General features: G+C 45.3%; 1 pseudogene; it reads left to right on the top strand.

The window, feature by feature from the left end:
• The first annotated feature begins 719 nt into the window (after positions 1-719).
• LOC148538366 (uncharacterized) lies at positions 720-4,528 on the top strand (annotated as a pseudogene).
• The last annotated feature ends 2,167 nt before the right edge of the window (positions 4,529-6,695 follow it).

Below are 6,695 nucleotides of genomic sequence, written 5' to 3'. Positions count from 1 at the left end.
GCCCCGGAGACACAGGCAGTCATGTGGTACCATTAATGTAATGCAGCACTGGTCACAGCTCTCCAGCCAGACACGTCTTCCACCACCATGACCAGTACAAGAGCCAGGCTGGTCCCAGTACTGCGGGAGGCACTGTGTATACACCCAGCCAGAGGCCCCTCCTCCCAGGGGCATGCTGGGAACTGTAGTCCCTTACCTTTTCTCACATACGTAACACAATGCACAGGCAGACAGCAGCACATATATAACCCCCCTGCACCTGACCATGGTGGTGGCGGCTCAGCAGAGGAGGAGCGCCCTCTGTCAGTGCTCCATGTGGATGTAACGCGCCTGCACACGCAGGATATATGTGAGTGACTCTAGGCTGCAGTCACTGGAGGAGGAGTGGCAGCGTCCTGTCCATCTCCGCCTCCTCCAGTGACAGTACGACTCCGTCCATGCTGCAGGAATCCGGGCGCCCGCTGGTAAAATCTCAGCGGGCGCCTGGCAAATGATGCCTCCCTGAGGCGGCCAGGGGGGAGGGAGAGAGAGGATTGTGCCAGCAGGGGTTTCTGGAGGAAGGATTGTGGCGGCAGGAGGGAGCGCGAATCAAAGCGCCCTCCGGTGGCTGGCGCCCTACGCACATGCGTAGTTGGTGTAACGGGCGGACCGACCCTGCTGATACACAGCCTGCCACAGTCATAACAGCAGCCTGACCCACAGCCTGTTCCTACAGCAGCATGTGTGCTGCCACGAACTGGACCGATGCCGATATCAGAGAGCTACTGCTCATCAGGGCGGAGGAAGAAATTAAACGCCAGATGACCGGCACAGTTAATGATGCAGTAGTATACCACAATACAGCCCAGATGCTGGAGTCCCGAGGGATAAAACGCACACAGCTGCAAGTGGTAAATAAATTGAAGGCCTTACGTAAGCAGTTCACTAAAGTGCACGATCATAACCGCAACAAAAGTGGTGCAGACCGCAAGGAATGGGTGCATTACCAATTGTGCTACAGCGCTTTTGGAAATATAGCGCTTTCAAACCCCATAGCACTGTCCTCAATTGCGCCATCCTGCTCCAGCCAGCAGGAGGATAGTCAAGAGGTACCAGCTACACAGGTTACCCTTCCATCCTCGCAAAGCAGACCAACATCACAGCTCCTACTGACCGATGAGCCTGGAGAAGGTAGTGGGATGGATTCATCTGTGAATGCTGACAGGATGGATTCATCTGAATGCTGACAGTATCGCTTCCACCATAGATGAGGTAGTTGAGACAAGCTCAGAGATTGCGCACCCTAAAAAGACCCCTCCACTACGGCTAATAGTAAGTATTTTAAAAAATAATAACACCCACATTACACACACACACACACACACACACGCACACACACTACATTCACTTAAATCCAAATGGTAACTGTTGCAGAGTGCTGCTAGCGTGCAGGTAGATAGAAGGCCACAAGCACATGTACGCAAACACCACTGCTATCTTTACGTTGCCTCAGTGCATATTATAGTTTGTTTTTTGTTTCTCCCCTTTGCAGTCTACAATGTGCCACCCAAAAAGAAGCAGCTCAACAGGTCGGAGCAAGCGGCTAGAGAGATGACTTCTGTGATTGTGGAGCATCTCCGCGAATTGGATGCCGACATTCAGAGGCAGGAGGATGCTAGATTGGATCGGTTTCCAGAGTCCGAAAGGCAAATGCAGCAGTCATTTATGAGGCAATTAATGGATATGCAAGACAGACAGATGGCTTTTTGTGAGCGCACATTTGCTCGTGGTTTTGCCAACCAAACACAGGCATTACCACAGGCCCCAGTGTACAGATTTGGGCAGTGCAATATGAGGCCCAATTATTACGACCCTAGCACTAACCCTAACACTACACAAACAATCTAAGAATCACCACAGTAACCAGTGTATAGGCCATGGCCATTTTAAATATCGTTGTACCAACCGGAACCTTTGCTATTTTAGTTTTGTTTTTTTTATATTGTGTGGCTAAAATTATAATGTTTATTGTGTGAAGGCACTTTTCATTTTTTTTATAACTTTTATAGTGTTTTGTTTTGTCTGCAGGGATCTATAAGGCACTTTTCTTTTATACTGGCCATACGATGCTTGACATCTGTTTTATACTGTTTTTATACTTTTGCAACATTCTGAGATTGTGTTAAAACTGTTCTATTAAAAAACACAATATATGCACATGGTTAAAGTAAAAAAAACACAACTTTACAACCAAATAAACCAAAAACTTGTCTGGAATATGAAATTTTGCTTTTTATTTTAAACCAATAAGGGAAGGTTTGTTGCAATGGTGACCCGGATGAGCTCGGCGCTGTCCTCATGCTCCCCCACGTAGCTTACTGCATCACTTGTAATGCCCCTCACCTCAGTGTCCTGCACATTCCACTCGGGAAGGAAGTGGTCCTTTTGAATTTCACAAATGTTATGAAGTATGCAGCAGGCTGCTACTACATGGGGCATGATTTTTAGGTCCACATCATTCCTCTTCATGAGACAGCGCCAACGTCCTTTTAAACGTCTGAAAACATTTTCCACAGCCATCCGGGCAGAGCTAAGGGTGTGAGTGTACGTGACCTTTTCCGGGGACAACTGTACATGTTGGGTATAACCCTTCATTAGCCAATGCTTCAAAGGATATGCCGCATCACCAATGATGTGGACCGGGACCTCCACCCCATCTACGGTCACCGATTTCTGTAAATAAAAAAATATGGTCACTAATGAGAAATGGCATAGGTGTATTCCCATGGTGGTCATGTAGGTTACAAAAATGTCATGTATTTTACTGCACAATATATGTGTTGGCAAATACTTTGGAATATCATGCATTCCGCACCATTTCACACTTAATATTTTGCTAAAGCACATAAGTATAGTGGACATAAAGAGAAAAAGGACCATATATTCTTACCTCTCTAGGGAAAAGCCATCCACCCCGCTTTTCCTCTTCAATGTTGTACAAGTCAGAGTTGGCTAGGACTCTGGCATCATGTGCCCGTCCAGGCCACCCTATGAAAACATCTGTAAAGCTAAAAAAAATAGTATTCTACCAACAAAAAACATAAAATAAAAGTAGATATGAAAGAATAATTAGTACAAATGTACTTACCAGTATCGGTGGTCAACAACAGCTTGAAGAATAATGGAATGCCACCCTTTCCGATTATAATAATCCACAGGGTTTTCATGGAGAGCGATGATGGGAATGTGGGTCCTGTCTATGGCACCAGCACACTGCGGATACCCATGCCTGAGGAAGCCTTGGATGGGTTCATCTAGGCACTGTCCTTCTGGCAAGGAGATAAAGCGCTGGTACAGGGTATCCACTAATGCCTTCGTCACCTGGTAAATGATCTTGCAGACTGTGCCAATCCCAACACCAAATAGACAGGAGAGTGCGGTACTCTCTGGGGGTAGCATACCACCAGAGTGCAATGGCTAATCTCCTGATTGGGGTGATGGGCTTTCGGTAGTTGGTGGTCTGCATCATCAGTGCTGGTGCCAGTAATTCCAATATATAATAAAAGGTGGCATGCGACATCCGAAAGTGGGTCAGCCACTGCTCCACTTGGAAAGCTTCTACAGTCAGCATGAAAGCTTCTCCATGGCGGCGGTCTCTGGCCCACATTTTTCTATTTCTCATCGTGGTCAATCTCATCATGGTGGTGATGTTGGCTGAAATCAGTGCTCTCCTCCTGCGCAAATATTGACGTCAAAATCTGGCCCTCTCAGCCAAGATTTGCGCTCTCCTCCTCGAACCCTGCACAAGGTGCCACATCATGAGAAGCTGCATCCAATTCTCTGTTGCTGAAATCAGCAGAAAGCTGAAAACAGTGACAAAATCGGGAATACCCACATGTGCTCCGTCTGCCATCATGGCTGCAATGCTGTAAGCAGTCCCCACCCCTCTCTTTTGTTGCCTTTTGTGATCTCATCTTTGTCAGCCCTTAACAAAGACCATTTTTAATGACATCTATAGGGAAAAGCAGGGATTACCTGGGTTCAGTGTAAACGGGGCAAACCCGGGTTGAGTTGCAGTGTAAACGGGGTCTGAAGCCGAGTTCGACCCCGGATTGACCTGTGTTCAAATTCCAGGGTCTGACCCGGGATTTTGGTGTAAAAGGGATATTAGTTACTCTCAAAAGCAAATATATTGCCTCCACTGACTGATGCATGAGTCGTCACTGCAACCCACGACCTGTCACCATTATTAAAAATACCCTGTAGAAAGCCAAAGAGACAACCCATTAATAAGAAAATATATCTCATAATATGAATGCACACTGGTCCTAACTGATTTATTTACTCAAGTGACACCAATCTCCTGTTATTGCTATAGTACTTGTCTTCACTTTTCTGTAGATCTTCATGTCCTTTTTCCTTATATATCCATATGTCAGGATATGACTGGAAAAGAAAAGCTAGGCCTACCAGTAGCTTTTTCAAAGAGACCAGCACGGTTCCCCTGGAGAACAAGACTAAGGAAAACCAAATCAGTAATCCTAGCTGATTCTTGTTATTAGAGTAACCATTCACTTGTCAATCCCAACTCTGGCGTTCATTCCATACTGCACTATATGCCATCCAAGTGCCTACCTACCAATGACCATCCTACCACTGTCTCTATTGGCCACAAACTACCTGGGCAAGTGCAGCCACTTTTGGCACCAACAAACTGAACTTGTTCATCTGGAAGCAAAAAAAATAATCAGCTACAGAATTCTATACACCTGGATTAGCATCAATAAAATTGTTCCACTGTAAATTCATCAGGATCAGGTGCTGCAACTGTAATGAATGGACAAGGCAGAAGATACATAATTAATTGCTATAATTACCCTCATGCTGTCTCAATAAAAACATACTCTTCTATACTAAAAGTAATCACTCTACAGTGTAACACTACTGTCAACACAATATGAAAAAAGTTTAAGCGTTACGCAAATGTGATGATCTAATTTATATTAAGTGCATATTTTGTAATAATAGATATAGGCCACTTGGTATCTCTAATGATGAGTTTTCTCCTTGTCCTCGCATTCTATGATTGGTACCTTTCAACAATAGTATCCTGTAGATGTTTTGAATCTCCTTACAGACCATAGCTGTACCAGTTGGATGCAACCAAGAAAACTGCAAGGAAATTCTACAAGAACAGCTGGTCTGTATTTTGGGTTAATCACAATCCTCTCTTAAAGTGCCTCTGCTCTGTACTGGTTTAGTCAAAATGTCTTCTTATTAGTAATCACTTCTTGAGTTAAATTCTTATCCAGTTATGGCACCCATAGTCTCATTTGTTCTACAGTTCGAGAGGTTCAAAACAGAATGTTTCTTATATGATATGTCATTGCATTATTGCATAGTTTGTATCCAGATGTATACTAACAAATGTTTGAATGACTGTTCCTGCAGTAGTAGATGTTATTTCTAGAGATGAGCGGTTCGGATTCTGTGGCCAATAATGGTGAAAACAATTTTGTGAGCTGTGTGGTGGTTTAAATTCACTGTAAATGCCTGGAAATTAATATTATTGAGGGTAATAATACTTTAGGAACAAAAAAAACCTAAATTATTTGAGGATAGTTTTTTCTGTCAATTTTTGTAAAAAATCCAAAACCAGTCACGGCAGTTTAGCAAATACAAATCCAAAGCCATGCGATGAATCGGCGCCAAATACAAATCCAGCAAAAATGGTCCGGCGCACATCTCTCTGGATCCTTTATACAGTATGATACATAATAAATTTTCACAAATATGAGCTCTTACCATTAGGTCCCGCTTCTACAATTTCCTCTTTACCCCCTATTTGCTCCCAATTAGTTAGGGCTAATATTAGTCTAAAATATATTGGAATTCGCATTACCCCAACCACGGCCAAATTATACTCTGCAAACTATGGCCCTCATTCAGAGCCGGACGCTCTGAGCAGAGCGCTCGCTCTGAATGAGGGCCGTCCTCCATAAAAATGGAGCGTCCTCCTGGACGCTCGTATAGCTGTGGGTCACCACCCACAGCCTATACGAGCGTGCAGGTTGATGGTCGCGATGGTCTTGACCATCGCGACCATCGCCACTGCAAGCCGGAGCCTGCGGTTGAGTTTCTCAACCGCAAGGCCCGGAGTGATTTTGGCTCTATCAGAGCCAAAATCACTCCCACTGACATCACTAGTGATGTCAGTGGGCCGGCTTCTGACGGTAGGCGTTCCCTTGGGAACGCCCCCGTCTGGGAGGCACGCCCACCAAAGGGGGCGTGCTATCAATCAACATCGACAGCACGCCCCCTTTGATCAGACACAACAAGCGAAGGAAAGTCCTTCGCTCGTCGCGTCTCGCGCATGCGCACGACGGAGCTCCCTCCGTCGTGCGCATGCTCAGTGCACACCATCGACCCACTTGCGAGTGGACAGCCGCTCGCGAGTGGGTCTGAATCAGGTCCTATATTCCGTTGCTTTCTAAAATTACCAAAATGTCGGGGGACTGGCTACTTCTCCCATTATTCCTGATGGGACGCACTGCGCTCCTCAAAGGCATAATATTTTCTAAATTGGCATACTTAATACAAAAGCTACCCATAGCTATGTCCCGGAAGGATACGGTGCATTGCTCCAAAATATTCACTAAATTCCTGTGGTGTGGTGGGAAATCCAGAATTGCCTTGACCAAACTGCAACGTACTAG

This window comes from Taudactylus pleione, unplaced genomic scaffold (genome assembly GCF_031769625.1).
Source record: "Taudactylus pleione unplaced genomic scaffold, aTauple2 ptg000040l, whole genome shotgun sequence".
In the NCBI taxonomy this organism is placed as follows: domain Eukaryota; kingdom Metazoa; phylum Chordata; class Amphibia; order Anura; family Myobatrachidae; genus Taudactylus; species Taudactylus pleione.
Note: the sequence above shows the minus strand (reverse complement) of the source record. Positions and strands in the feature narration are given on the sequence as shown.